The following is a 15480-nucleotide window of genomic DNA, read 5'->3' on the forward strand; positions in this document are numbered from 1 at the left end:
AAATAAACTGGATTGAAGTGAATGATGCTATAGCAGCAGAGCTGGAGCGAGTCTTTGCTCTAATTATGACTGATATTCATAGAAACTGTTTTCATCCTCAAGCTATTGTGGAGGATCTTTTGTGTGTGAGTGGGTGAAACACAGAATGATAATGTTTCACTTCAAAACTGAGACTTTTAACACTGATTATTTCCCCTCCTATCTGTTCACACCATGCTGAGTTTATTCTCTTCACAATTATTTTTCACTACATTTTAACAAACAACAATACTAACACAGCTCAACAATCAGAAAAGCAGCAACACACAGAGAGAGCCTGTTTCTGTACAATAAGCAAAGTGCCACTGCATGGAAACAAATTTCAAGAAGATCAACAAATAAAAGCAAAACCAGCCAAAGATTTGGCACCAGAGCTTTAAAGTTCCCCGTGCTGTTAGAGGGAGAATGGTACCTGGAATCAGACAGCTGGACTCTGCAGTGATCAGAACAAACACAACGTTTTGTGATCATCTTCATGTGAGCACAGTCCACTTATAGATTTGTTTCATATCCATCCATCCATCCATCCATCCATCCATCTATTCCGTCTACTCCTCTCCATCTAACCACCTACCTACCTACTTACTACTCTACCGTTTAGCCATAATCACAAAGACAACAGGTCCAGGAGAGAAATCCAGACATCCCTCTCCTCAGTTGTTATCATCCCTATATGTAGCGGTCAAACTGTCCCACCTACCTCCTAGTAGGTTTAAAGGTACGTTATTATCGTTATTATTGCTGATAATAGTCAGCGTCACACGGGGGTAAACCAGGAAGTGTCTTTTTAGTTGTTTTCAGCTTATGTAACCCTTTTCCTAAACGTAAGCTTACACCTGACCCTGAGGACCAACCCTAAACTTAACCCCCTTACTTTTGTGCCTAAACCTAACCAAGACCCTAAACCTAACCACCAGACCCTTTACTTTGAACCTATCCATGTGAATCTTTTATGAGCACTAACAAAGCTAAAAATGGAGCCTATTATCATGGCTAACAACGTACCTTTAAATCCACTGGGAGGTACAGGAGGGGCAGTCTGACTGCTACATATGGAGATGATAACAACTAATAACGGCCATTTAATGGCTGATAACATCCGAAGCGGGTGCCCAGTGACACGTTTCAGCTTGTTCTAGGGGACCCCGAGGTGTTCCCAGGCCAGAAAATAAACGCAATCCCTCCAGCAACTTCTGGGTCTTCCTTGGGGGCTCCTACTAGTTGAACGTGCCTGGAAAACCTCTAAAGGGAGGCGACCAGGAGGCATCCTAATCAATCAATCAGTGTGGAGGAGAAGTAGCTATACTTCGGCTACCCCAAATGACGGAGCTCCTCACCCTATCTCTAAGGCTGAGCTCAGCCATTCTGTGAAGGAAGCCTGTTTCGGCTGCTTGTATCTGGGATCTCATTCTTTCAGTCATGATCCAAACCTCATGGCCACAGGTGAGGGTTGGAACGTAGACAGACCATCAAATCAAGAACTGTGCCTTTTAACCCAGCTCTCTCTTCACCACGACAGACCGAAGCAACGGCCTAAATCCAGAGGACGAGGACCCAATCTGTCGATCCATCTCCTGTTCCCTCCTGCCATCACTCGTGAAAAAGACACCCAGATACTTGAACTCCTCCACCTGAGGCAAACTATGAAATAGATTTCATATGCATTTTAATCTAATTACCTATAAAAATAAAAGGGTTTCGTATGTTGAAAATCACTCATTAGTATGTGTGTCTGCCCTCTCCTTTCATGTGTCACACTGTTTGGATATTAAATTGGAGGAGACGGGTGGTTTAATTATTCCTTTAATGCTGAAGCAATAAAACTCGACACCTGGCACTATGGTTTCTGGCAGCCTGGCAGAGCTGTGGGGGTCAGCATCCGTTCCCATCAATCCCTCACTGTGTGTTTGGATTGACCTTATTGACAACAGGGAGGCTTTCTGGGCACATATGGCCAATTTCCACTGATGGCTTGCTTCATAATCACCACGATAGACAAATTCTGTCTTACAGGCTCCCCCTGTGCCCCTATAGATACCTGCTGTTGGCCTCAGATCAGCTGCACTGAACCAGTAGGAGTGACTTCCCACCTGTTCATGAACAACTCAGCCTCAGAGTCTGTAAAATGCATCTCTGTCAAACTAGGAAATTGGCTTAGATAACAAGTACTTTACTCTGAAAGCAGGATCATGGCAGTTTTGTACAGGCACCTGCATCTTGGGGAAAAATCCATTGCTAACCTTTTGTCTGTGGCAGAACAGACACTACAGATGCATGCTTCTGTGTAAAACTAGACACTCTTCAAGGACAGATTTTGTCCCATTCCTGCACCGTCACACTTCTTTGAGTCATTTTGACATAAATCCATACACAGCCAACTGGAAACAGGCAGGAAAATCCTTCAACAGCGAGGTATTATCCAGCTCACTGTATGAGCTGAAGCCTCCAGCAGTGGGATTTAGTTATTCTCTTTCCTCAGCCAATCCCTGTGAGGTTTTAATCATATCCTTTGTCCTTCTGTCCGTCTGCAGCTACTTCTATATTAAACATGGATAATATTTGCTCGTAGTTCATACCAACCTTTGGAGGATCACTTGCCTTGAGGTTGAGAACAAGGCTGCAGAATGTAATTGTGGGACAGTAATTAGGTTTGTTTGCTTCATGTTTGATCCTAATAAATGTGTTTCTAAGGCACAGGCAATGCAGAGGGCGGGGAAATTATCAGAGCTGTAGATGAACAGATGCTCAGATATATTCATCATTTAACACGGATTCCTCATTTTTCTGGACTGAATAAAACGTGCATTGAATTTAAGGAAATGCAAACGTGAGACGTCATTTATATTTGACCCATCAAAATGAATGCGGTCATTTATTTACAGAATCAAAATTTAACATCAAACATTTACATTAATTTGGCAAATTATGAAAATAACAACATAAGCAATCAATCAGGAAAAATCATACGGCCATGATTTTTCCGTTGCTTCACCACAGACATTTATGAAAACTGTACAATTATGATCTTTTACCCACATGAATGTGGGTGAGCATTTTACACAGACATTTCTAAAATATCTGGAAGAATTTCTACTTGAGAGAAAAGTTTAGAGATGAAAGAAGTTTAGAGGGAATAAAAGATGGGGTTTGAGGGGAAGTAAGTTTTCACCAGAACGGCACTCTCCATCAGAAACCCAGCTCGCCTCGGTACGCTTGGTAGGAAACTTGACCCATTACCTTTCTGATGATAATCAGCAGATATGGTGTTCCGTTAACGCTACCTGTCCAGCGTCTCCTTAGTATGGCTGTAGCTCGTCAGAAGTAGTGGCGAGTGAAAGGTGTTATACTCCCATGGAACTCGGAAGAGCTCTGTTGTCAGGATCATCCCGTCTCTCACAGAACTGGTTGGACTGTGTATCCAGCAGAACTCCAACAGCACTCCATCAGAACCAAGACCGAGTAGACCAGGAAGTACTGACATTTTAAAGAGCTGTTTCCCGGTTCACTTTTGGGATTTGTTCATTGGTCAGAAACGACCAGACGGGGTGTGTTTTGTGACGTAAGAGGTTAGAGACAGCGAGAATTGTTATGAAACAGATCAGAAATGTTCTCACAGACAGAGAGAGTTTTGTTTTGGCGCTGTTTCAGCAACAGGTGCTAAAACTTCTCTATTTACGTCTGAGAGGATTCTAAAACATGACAGTTCGTTCAACAACTTGTTTTTCGTTTGACTCCAACCTTGGAAACGCACACTTGCTCACTCAAAGGCAGAAATCAGAAAATGCATAATTATTCTGTAACAGCTTTGACATGAGAATAAAAATCATTACTCAGTTAATAAAATCGATTAGTTCACTGCAACATCTAAAATGGTTTGAACTAAGACACTTTGATTATCAACGTTTGAAAAATAGTAATGATAATAAAAGAGAGTGTTCTTTTCACTTGAATCTTCAAGAAAGAAAGTCTCAGGATGGGTGAACCTGTATTTCTGAGTTCAAATGAATGAAATGACAGTTCCTGTCCCACAAGGTTCTAAAGGTCAAGAGTTTTGACCTTAGACTTAGTTTTTGACATGGGCCTAGTCCACTACAGAGCCATAAAAGGAGCAGATACCTGCAGTCAGATACTGAATCACTTCTCTTTATTGGAACACAGGAAGCAGTCTAAAAAAGTGTTTTTTGGAATATTTCAAAAGACATAAATTTGTGTTTTAGGTCTGTTGTTGGGTAATATTGTTTGTAATTTTCACTTTATCTAGTAAAGATGCAAAATTGTGAAGATTACTCATGTCCCATCACATGTGAAAGCCGAACATGGGAGTACAACAGTAAAGCAGTAAAAATACTGGGATGCATTGGTTTTTAAAGGGATAGTATGATTATTTTTTAAGTATATTCTCGCCAATAGTTATTGTGGACTGCCTTGTATGGCAGCCACCTATTATTATCCACCTGAAAAGGGTCTTGGTCTTCTATCATCTTTAATGTGGACCAAACCACAACCCCACAAATGTTATATCCAAATGACTGGCTCGGCACCAAGATGTGTGCTATTGCTTTTAGTGGCGTTTCGAGTTACCATGGGAACTTTCTAGTAAGTTGATGGTTAGTACCTTATCAGCTGTGACATCAGTCATACAGCAAAGAGTATGAAGAAGGATGCAAAAGTCTTCATCTAGGCTAGCCAAACGAGAGCCTGTCGTTTATTGATTTTTAGGCTTATAAAATATCTAAAAAATTATGTGAAAGAATGCAACATAGGCTAATATGAAACTTCTACACATTTGCATGACATCGTTCATTTGGTTTGTCGTAGTTCTCTCTATTGAACAACATCCGTGTTATAACAGGAATATATGTGTGCTTAGCGTAGGCCCATGCCGATAGCGCTGAGAAGCTGCAAATGCAATAGCATGCCAGGACCTGAGCAAACCTTTGGACTGACTAGCCTGACGTATAAACAATAAGGTCCTCAGCACATACTTTCATGTAGTAACTAACTTTTTATTAGAGTGGAGAAACTAGTGTCTGTTGCACGAACGTTAGCATGTAATCTGTCATTATTGGGGTCGTAGGTGAGGTTAGAGGTACCATATTTTCTGGCGTATAGGTCGTTCTGGAGTATAAGTCGCATCAGTCAAAAAAATCATCATGAAGAAGAAAAAAAATATATAAGTTGCTTTGGCGTATAAGTCACATTTATTATGTGTCACCGCTGACCCGTCGCGTTTATTATGCGTTTATTATGCGTTTATTATGCGTTTATTATGCGTTTATTATGCGTTTATTATGCGTTTATTATGCGTTTATTATGCGTTTATTATGTGTTTATTATGCGTTTATTATGCGTTTATTATGCGTTTATTATGCATTTATTGAATGCTCAAAAAAGCTTGATTTCGCCTGGGCAGTGCAGCGCCATCCATCCATCATCCATCCATCGTGGCCAGAGCCGCTAGCTCTCCAGCGTTCCTCCGCCTGCACCAGCTGAGGCAAGTCAAGTCAATTTTATTTGTATAGCACATTTAAAACAGGAACTGTTACCAAAGTACATAAAGCGAGTGAAGCAAGCGCACATGGGAGGACTCGTTGTTGCAGTTCTTCGAAATTTAAAGCGTCAGTCAAAAATTGCGTTTTGAATATGGAAAAAAAAGTATAAAAGTCGCTTTGGTGTATACGTAAGTCGCAAGACTGACAAATCTATGCAAAAAACTGCGACTTATATGTAAAAAAATACGGTAAGTAATGTAAAGTGCTATGTGTTGTCATCATTGTATGTTCCCATACAACAGCAAAATTGGTTCTCTGCATTTAACCCATTGCACTTGGGATACACCCAGGTGGAGCAGTGGGCAGCTATGTAAGTGCCTGGGGAGCAATTGGGGATTAGGTGTCTTGCTCAGAGATACCACGACATGTAGAAATAGCTGGGGATCAAACCTGGGACTTTCAGGTCTCGAGTCAGCTGGCGGCTGCAGTACCCCTACCCCATCTCGACCCTTGCCAAGTGGGTTTATGGCATCACCAACTTTCAAAAGGTTGTGTTAAGGCTGCCCACATGAGAACACAAAGTGGCTTTTAAGGAATTTCTCACTTTGGGACCCAGTTTTGAAAAATACCATTCAGAGGCATCTAAAACACTGTTCTCATGTGCCCAGGGGCTAAATGTGAACAAGGTATGGTTGGAATTGTGAGTTAACGTTTACGTGTCAAAGACCTTTTTTAAATTAGGTGAAATTGAAATGAATGGGATTCTTTTGTTTATTTTATTGGATTGCATCTAAAGACATTGTGTTAAATCAAAACTTAAAGGTTTGAGGGGTAAATATCATAGTGGTGCATTAGCTGATGCTGCTTATAATTTTCATTATCCTATATCAGCCACAAACCTGAAATGCACAACACTTAATAGACTTTTCATATCCCTGAAACTTTAACTTTAACACGCTACATTATTTTTTCCGAAGGGGTAAATGCTTTCACCCGTCTGGTTCTTGAGTCGCTATAGGTACAAAACGTGAGCAGTGTTTCTGAATCAGCAGCCGCACAACCAGCTCACAGACATGCCGTCATCATGGCAACGGCTATGCCACCAGCATTTCTGTTTTGTAAGCGAATGAGAGAAGATGAGAAGCTCTCCAAGTGCCATCAGGCAGCCAAAGCTGTCGCTGGTGCAAGAAGGTGATCGCAACAAAACCCGTATGAATCAGAACAGAGCATATGGTCCACGCTTGAAAACACTGCACACACAAACACACACAATGAGCAGAAAATGTTGAGATATTGTCCACAAATTTAGTTTATTACAATCAGTTTTTTTCTTATTTGTGTTCTAAAAGTTTAAAAACATGCTTAACTTCAGTTCAAATATATAATGTGCAAAACCCCTGCCTGATGTTTCCGTGTTCTCACTTTGTTGCCATGCCTCTGAAACATTTGCTTCTGCTCTATTAGTATGCAAGCGTCTCCCTTCACATCACAGACGGCTTTGGTGCAGCTGCTGATAGCAGAGGTAAAGCCAAGGAAGGGAAGGTTGCACGTCCACTCAGTCAGAAAGGAGATTAAGGAGGAGGGGATGAAGAGCTCTGCTTCAGCTGCAAAAGCAGCAGAAGAGCCAACGCTTTATTCGTACGGAGAGAAACTAAATTATGCTGCGTACTTGAACAATGTTTCCATGACTCCGCTGAGGTTTTAAAAGTTGCAGGGCAGCAAATTGTCTCTGTATTTCCATTTACTGCAAATCCATATGGTAGCTTTATTTCCCTGCGGAACAGAGATGGATAGTGGCACGGTGTTTTTCTTCTCACACTTTAATATTTTCAGCCTTGCTTTTTTTTTACCCGTGTCCTTCCCCTCCAGCTCCCTTTACAGTTGTAGTGTCTATGAACAGACAATATGTTGTCACTGGTTCACAGATCCATCATGGTGACACGCCAGTCTTAAATCTCAGGGAGAAATGTACTCAAGACGCCAAAGAAAATCAACTTGTGCTGTTTTAAGTGGTCTTACAGACAAAAAAAGATCTGATTCTAATTGCAAGTGTTTTCTTAAATTTTCACCCTAAATATTCTCTTGTTTTGCTCATTTTAACAGGGTTTCAACTAAAGAAATTGAATTGTCTATAAAATGTGATTGCATAGTGCTGAAAGATTTGACCTAATTTGCTAAAAAAGCTCAAACTGAATTGTTAAAGCTCAAAGAAGCAGAATTCTATCTAAAACACAAAAGTAGCAAAAAATGCTAGCTAAAAACAGAAAAAAAGATTAGTTATGAGTAGCAAAAGCTAGCTAAATTTTAATTTGTAAAATGGTAGCTAATAGCTAAAACTAAAAATCTATGGTAATTTTAAAAAGCAAATGGTCTGTGGAAAAGATACAGTTGTTAAAAAGTAAACGTTGTCAACATGTCGCTAAAAGTAGAAAAGGACAAAAAAATGTTGAAGCAGGTTTCAAAAACATATTTTTGAAGACATTTCTGAGTATTTCTATGGGGATAAAATTGTAAACAAAGTTAAATAGTTTGGAAAGTATAAAGATATAACAATTACAAAAAACAAAAGTCATAGCAGGTTTTGAATGAGCTGAATGTTCCAATATAGGAATAACAACAAAAAAGCACAAAGTATGCAGTTAGATTGTAAAAACCATATATAGCCATAATCATATTCTTAGTTTAAAACAGGTTTCTGTTGTAAATGAGTCCTCGAGGCTCAATGAGACTAACCTGTATAGATAAAGTTTGAATGAATATGAGAAAATGACCAGGAAAATAAAGTGTGAATGCTGAACCTGCCTTAATAATATATCAAATGTAATTTAAAGAACACTAAATAATGTATTTACTGCTGATAAAAACAAAAACAACTTCCTAGTTCGTCACATCTTGACTAATGATTTCAGGGGCTCACGGTATATCTGTGTTTCCATTCACATCACACTCTGAAAGCGGGTTGGGGGGATGTGCCGGTCAGGCTGTTGGGCCCCCTCCATTACTGTGGGAACCCAGACGCCAGCACATGTTGTAGAGTCGGACCTATACTGCGCACAATGGCTCCTATCCAAACAGACACAACGAGGCGTGCCTTTGTTTCGGAATTTTCTCACACTCCTCTTCATCAGATGGAGGGGACACGTCACCTAGCTCTGAGCCTGCCAATGCTGAGGTGGGGAGGGTGGTGGGTTGGGAGGCAAGGTGCCACGACCTCCTGAACTATTATCAGAGCGGGGTCACTGGGCGACATCAGCCTCAAGTTTGTGTACAGAGTTGTTTTCTTGCACAGCAGCACATGCGTATAAACCATACAAAGCATCAGGGTCAGACTATTAAAAACTGGTGACTGCTTCTGTGCATGAATATGAAGGATCTTTGTGTTGCATTAGTGGTCTCGGTAACAGGTGTGTTCTAATGCAGCAACAAAGGTCAACCTAAAGACATATATGTATAATAAACTTTCAGCCTCATATTTTTACACAATAAAGCAGAAATGTTCTTCTAGCAGAGCTTAGTTCTGGCCAGTGATGCTGCAGTTTGTGTAAAATGTCAAACTACTCCAGCAGCTGATGTCTTGCTGAAATACCATAGGCAAGATTTAACCCTGAACCGGGCTGCAAATTCATTCACAAAACTCTCACCCATCATTTGTTCTTTTTACAGCAAAATATTTAAACTTAAGACAGATTTGCACTGATTTGCTCCACGTTGTCTTTGTTGTCCTCCTTCTCATCTGACTTTGTGGGGAACCATAGATCGACTCCAGAGCTCAGCACCTTACAAATTACAGCTGAATTATATTTTTTTAAATAAAACTGAGTAGATCTGATGCATTCGTTGATTTATTTGGACATTTTAAGATCTGCTATCAGTCAAAATATAGTTATTTTAACTCATTCTGCAGCACAAGGATTTGCAGCTTTTGTTTTCTCATTGTTGATCAGAGCATTTCTTTACACACACAGAAAGGATGACTTCATCTTCATCACTCTGAATGGATTTTCTTTAAAAGAAATAAAAAGCTATTCCTCGAGTGAGAAATTGTAATGTGATATATTTAACAGACATTAAGGCTTGAGCACATGCATGAAAGGAACAGATGATGCTCACCTACAGTCGTATTGAATCAAACGCAGGAATGCTGCAGGCTGCTGTTTCTGACTCCAGCAGCATCCGCCGCTCCGGGAGGAAGGATGCGCGGCTCACTGATGCACTTTCTGAGATTTGTAGGGGAAATAATCAGCTTTGTTCAAACATGCTGAAAACACTCCAGTCGCTCGGTGTTGGAAAAGATTCAGAAGCAGGGTGGGGGGTAGCAGCAGAGCGCAGCTTCCAGACACAAACAGCTGCCCTCCTCCTCCTCCTCCTCCTCTTCCTCGTTCTCCCTCTCTGTGTGCAGGTCAGCTCCACTGAAACCCGTCTGACTCTGACTTGTTGTGCCCAAACAGCAAACGGGCAACCTCACCATCTGTTGTGTCATGGCTGCCATGGGAACAAAAGGCCCGCCCCCTCCAGTCTCGAGCTGCGATGTTGTGATGTGATGCGGAACCATCAGGGTGTCTGTTGTTGCTCTTTTTAGTCGCTCATGAGGTCAACTACACTGAGATGGAGTCCTTCTTGTTTTGTTCCCAAGCTTCAAAGTGGATTTGGAATGATGAGCCCAGAGTTGGTTTTAAATTTAGTGACCAGACAATTAATTATTCATAACAAATATGATTCTCAAAGTGGATTTTATGCAACTTTCTCACACCTGATCAGTTCTCACACAATCTTATTTTTATTTTTTCCCCTCATTGCACCATTGGCTGGTTAATTAACTGTCTCTCAGACCGGAGGCAATGTGTTCAACATAATGGTACTTCCTACAGTTATTTAACGGTCAACAATGGTGTACCACAAGGCTCTGTCTTAGGACCCACCCTCTTTATAATCTACATTGGTAATGTAGGTCAGACCATCCCTGATGCATCCTTACATTTCTATGCTGATGACACAGTTGTTTATTGTCGAGCTAAAACAGTTGCTAAGGTTTTCCATCTTTTGTAATTCGCTTTTGACAACATCCAGTCAGATTTGTTCCGTCTCAAACTTGTCCTAAACGCCAACAAAACCAAAGGGATGCTGTTTTCAAACAGGAAGTCAGTCCCAGCAGTTCTTCCTTCAATTTTATCCTCGAATGGTGCCCCTATTGAGTTTGTCGATTCCTACAAATATTTGGGTATCTTGGTCAATTCGTATCTCTCCTTTGGAAAACTTGGTAAGGAAACAGAAAGTTCAACTGGGTTTCTTTTTCAGAAATAGATCCTGTTTAAAACTGAATGCTAGGAAACGCCTTGTAACTGCGACTTTCCTTCCCTCCACTGACTATGGTGACATTATTTCCATGAACACCCCTACAAGCATCCTACAGATGTTGGATGCTGTCTATCATGGTGCGCTAAGATTCATAACTGGCTTTAACTACCATACCCATCACTGCACCCTGTATTCACTGGTTAACTGGACATCATTAACCTCACATAGACTCTTTCACTGGTACATTTTCATCTTTAAATCACTTCTTGGTCTGCTGTCTTCATACATCTCCTCCTACATGTCACTGGGTGAGTGCATTTACAGCGTGTGCTCTCAGGACATTATTACCTGCAGTGTTCCCTCAGTTCGGACTGAACTAGGCGAAAGGGCCTTCTCCTACTCCGCTCCTGTTTCCTGGAATATCTTGCAAAAAGATCTGAAGCTTTCGACCTTGACCTCTCTAAGTGGCTTTAAATATCTGCTACGTTCCTGGCAAAAGCCAACAGACATGTTTCTGTTTTTAGTTTGCTACATCGCCTTACAACCTAGCTGTTTTTGTTTCTTTTTTTAAATACCATTTTCTTTCACTTGTTCTTCTCAGTTTGTATGCTTTCTTTTATGATTGTCTACTGTTGTCTTTGTTGTTTACTGTTGTCATCACCCTTTGTTAGTCAGGTCTCTCTTGCAAATGAGTCCCCGAGGCTCCATGGAATTAACCTGTATAAATAAAGGTTGAATGAAAAATTGCTTGACCCTGCTTAAACTTCTTATAATCAGCATTTTGTTGCAACTATGGGTCATCCCATATTTCAGGAACGTTCAGTTTCTTGTCACTCGTAATGTGCAAATAAAGGCATGTCTCATACATCCAGCTGTGGACAACAAACAGCACGTTAGTTCATCTGCTAATGTTTCTGCAGAATCCTGAACTGCATTTACAGCCCTGTGTTGGTAAGTTTTACAACCAAGTTGCACAAATACTGCATTAGTTGGGAAACTAAAAATCCACATATTATTATAATAATATTGAATTAAATTAATATTGCACCTTTCACAAAACCAAATACACTTTTGGGAACCAGGTTAAATAAAATAAAAGACTAACTAAAAAGAATAACAATAAAAAGATCAACAAAACAACAATTCAGAAAGTGTTTGCTTTGGTGAAGAAGCAATGTTTAGAAGCTTTTTGAACGTTTCCAGAAATGAAGCATTGCAAATGTCAGCAGCATTCCAGAAATTTGTGGATACAACAACTAAAAACAACAACAACTCTGTTTTAACTCGGTCACCAAATGTTCACATCCTGATGTGAAGGGCAAAAACAAGTCTAGCATCAGAAGATCTGAGGCTCTCGTGTGGGATAAGGAGGTGAGGAACACATCCGTGCAGTGATTTGTGAGTGAGATGGGGGCTTTTGTTATGAATCTGAGCTATCTGGAAGCAATGGAGCTGAATGAGAGTTGGAGTAATGAGTTGCCAGTGTTTGGTGCGGGTGAGAAGAACCCTGGCAGAAGAGTTTTAGACGTACTGAAGTCCATCAAAGCCTTTGCCAGGTGAGGACTCCATTGCAACAGTTCAAACAGGAAGCGATTGACATTGACAGGGGGTTTATTCCACAAAGTCAGGAAGTGACAGATAGAGTCTTGAGAAGATTAAATGAAAATAATGCAGATTTTGTAACAGGTTATATACAGCATGTAACTCAGGAGTGATTGGGGTCTAAGCTAACACCAAGGTTCCACACCGCAGAGGAGAGAATGATGGAACACCCATCTGCATACTGAAATTTGTCTCAAATCATCCTGTGTAGAGTCTTACTATGTCTAAGAACTGGATTTAGCTGGTGTTGAGTTTTAAATTTAAAGACATCCATGCTTTAATATCCAGATGACAAGGGAGAGAGGGGGGAGGGTTTAGAATGAGTGGAAACGGAGACCATGGCGGGTGATGATTTGACCAAGAGCGACAATTTACCTTTTAATTATAAAACATGGAGGGCCAAGAACAGAGCCTTGAGGTACTCCTTGATCAACCAGAGATGGAGTGGAGTGAGAGTGCCAATATAAAACCAAACACGTACGACTGGAACATGGACAGAGGTATATGTAACTGAAACTCACAGCAGTTTTCATTTGAGATCAAGTTCTGTGCAGAAATATAACTTTTTAAATCCTTAGCTGTTCACTAGTTTTGATGTATTTTCCCTCCTCCTCCTTTCCTCTCTGAGGAGAGCAGTGGAAATGACAGTGTTTCATCACTCTCTGTTTGAGCGGCTGTGTTGGGAGCTGCCAGGCTGCTTCTTCATCCAAGCCGTGGTTGCAGAGACAGAACCTTGTCATCTCCATCTGGTGAGAAAAACAAACGCAAACAGCAGATCTTGCTTGCAGCTTTTATTTTTGTTTTTAGCCGAAAGGTGGGCAGAGTTTTGCACTGTTAAACAAATAGAACACAATTTTAAATGCGTTATGTTTTTATTTTTTGCTCTATACACGTATGTCGGTGGCACGGTTGGTAATGTTGCCTCTCAGCGAGATTGTTGCCGGATCAAATCCCGGCTGGCGGGGGCCTTTCTAGGTGGAGTTTGCATGTTCTTTCCGTGCATGCATGAGTTTTCTCCGGGTACAGATGCGGTTTCCTACCACAGACCAAAAACATGCATGTTAGGCTGACTGGTACCTCAATTGTGACTAGGTGAGAGTGAGAGAGTGAATGGTTTGTCTCAATTGTCTCTATGTGTCCCTGTGATGGACTGGAGACCTGTCCAGGGTGTCCCCCGTCTCTCACACAGTGACTGCTGGATATGGGCACCAGTGACCCCCACGACCCAAAAAGGAAGAAGTGGGTAAAAGAGAGTGGATGGCTAAAGGTCGCATAAACCAAATAAATATGGACGATGCTTTTTTTATTTACTGTATTTTTCTTATTAAATTTAGAAAAATGTCAAACGTTTGGATGTGATTACTGATTCAGTCCAGGTTTTCCAAACTTGACAGGTCTTCGACATGTCATCAGTGTTGATCTGCTTTAAAATAAAACATTTGCATCAACTAAAACATGCAGAAATGGTCACATTTGGACTGTTTGTTGTGATGAAATCATTTCTGCAACAAACAGAGCTACAGTTTTCCTTACAAATCCTGCATAAACCAAAATCGTGTTTTGAACGTATTTTTTCCTTAACTGTTTTTAAACTCTGGCAACCACAAGAATATAAATAAAGGACCTGCATAGTGTGAGCTCTTGAGAGATGTGTTTGCTCTTAAACAATATGTTGTGAGTGACTCTCAGCTACTACCACATTTCTCAATATCTGCAAAATCTCCTGAGTTTTTTGTGTTGGCTAAGATGACTTGGCTGTGGTAGCCATCTTGAATGCTGTTGACTCTCTGCTATCTGGAGTTTCATTAAATATCATCCTCTGGTTTGTGAAAATTTTTACAGACACAGCAAACAAACACACAAGGCATTAAAAATAGAAAAGTAAAAAAGAAGAGGCTGACAGGGCAGCAAAACATTAAAAGGATAATTAAACATTTGCTTCCTGCTACTCTTTTTCTGAGCAGAGAAAGATGAATACTTCCATGTAAGTGCCTCTTTATGGCATTCTCTGTCACGTTGCAATATTTTGATGGGTAAATACCACTTTGAAGGTTTTAGCTGTTATAGTAAAAATATTTTCTTTCCAAAGAAATCATTTTGTATGTGAAAAAGCCTATATAGAACAAAAAAAATAAATCAATTGTCTTTGATGCAGGAAGATCTTTGAGGTATTCATATTTAAAGAATCAGTTGAAATTTTGTGCTGCAAACAGAAATTGTTGGAATGAGCCACCAAAAAGAAAAAGATGAAGAATTTGGAGGTTAGATTAGATAACATGCTGCTTTTGATGTTTGTGTGAAAAAAGGAGGAAATTTAGGATTTGTAACCAAATGAGACAGTTTGTCTCCATTCGTTTAAAACCCACTAACTTTTTTAATCAGCATGTATTATGAAAATAATTTATTTTTGCATTCTTTGTCCAGTAAGACCCAAATTTTGATGTTTATGAACATCAATAAACTTTCTATCAAACATCCTGACTAAAGGATCTTTATTTGTTGTTAGTTCTGGACAATTTCCTGCTTTTAGATTAAAACTACATTCTGTACCGGTACTTACTGTACTATTCAAATCAATTCAATTTCAATTCAATTTATCCATATAGCGCCAAGTCACAACAGCAGTCGTCTCAGTACACTGAACAGAAACATGCATACATAAAAATAACTATTTAACACTATTTATCTGAGGAGCAGACTGCTTTGAACTTAACTCCGTTGCAGACTCTCATCTTGAGCAAACATTAAGGCGACAGTGGAAAGGAAAAACTCCCTCATGAGGAGGAAATCTTTAGCAGAACCAGACTCAGGACAAGCGTCATCTGCTTGGACCGGCTGGGTTTGAGAGGAACAGATACACAATGGCAGGTCAAGAATCACATGTTAAGAAAGAAATAATATAAAATGAAAACTATTCAATTTTAGTAAATCATTTAAGGAAATGAGGTCAATTTGTCCTCCAGTAGTCTAAGCCTATGGCAGCATAACAAGCCGACCCTAACTATTGTTGTATGCGTGGTCAACCCAGTTGTAACGAGAACCCAGAACGACA

Source organism: Nematolebias whitei, chromosome 7, assembly GCF_014905685.2.
Source record: "Nematolebias whitei isolate Nwh7 chromosome 7, NemWhi1, whole genome shotgun sequence".
In the NCBI taxonomy this organism is placed as follows: domain Eukaryota; kingdom Metazoa; phylum Chordata; class Actinopteri; order Cyprinodontiformes; family Rivulidae; genus Nematolebias; species Nematolebias whitei.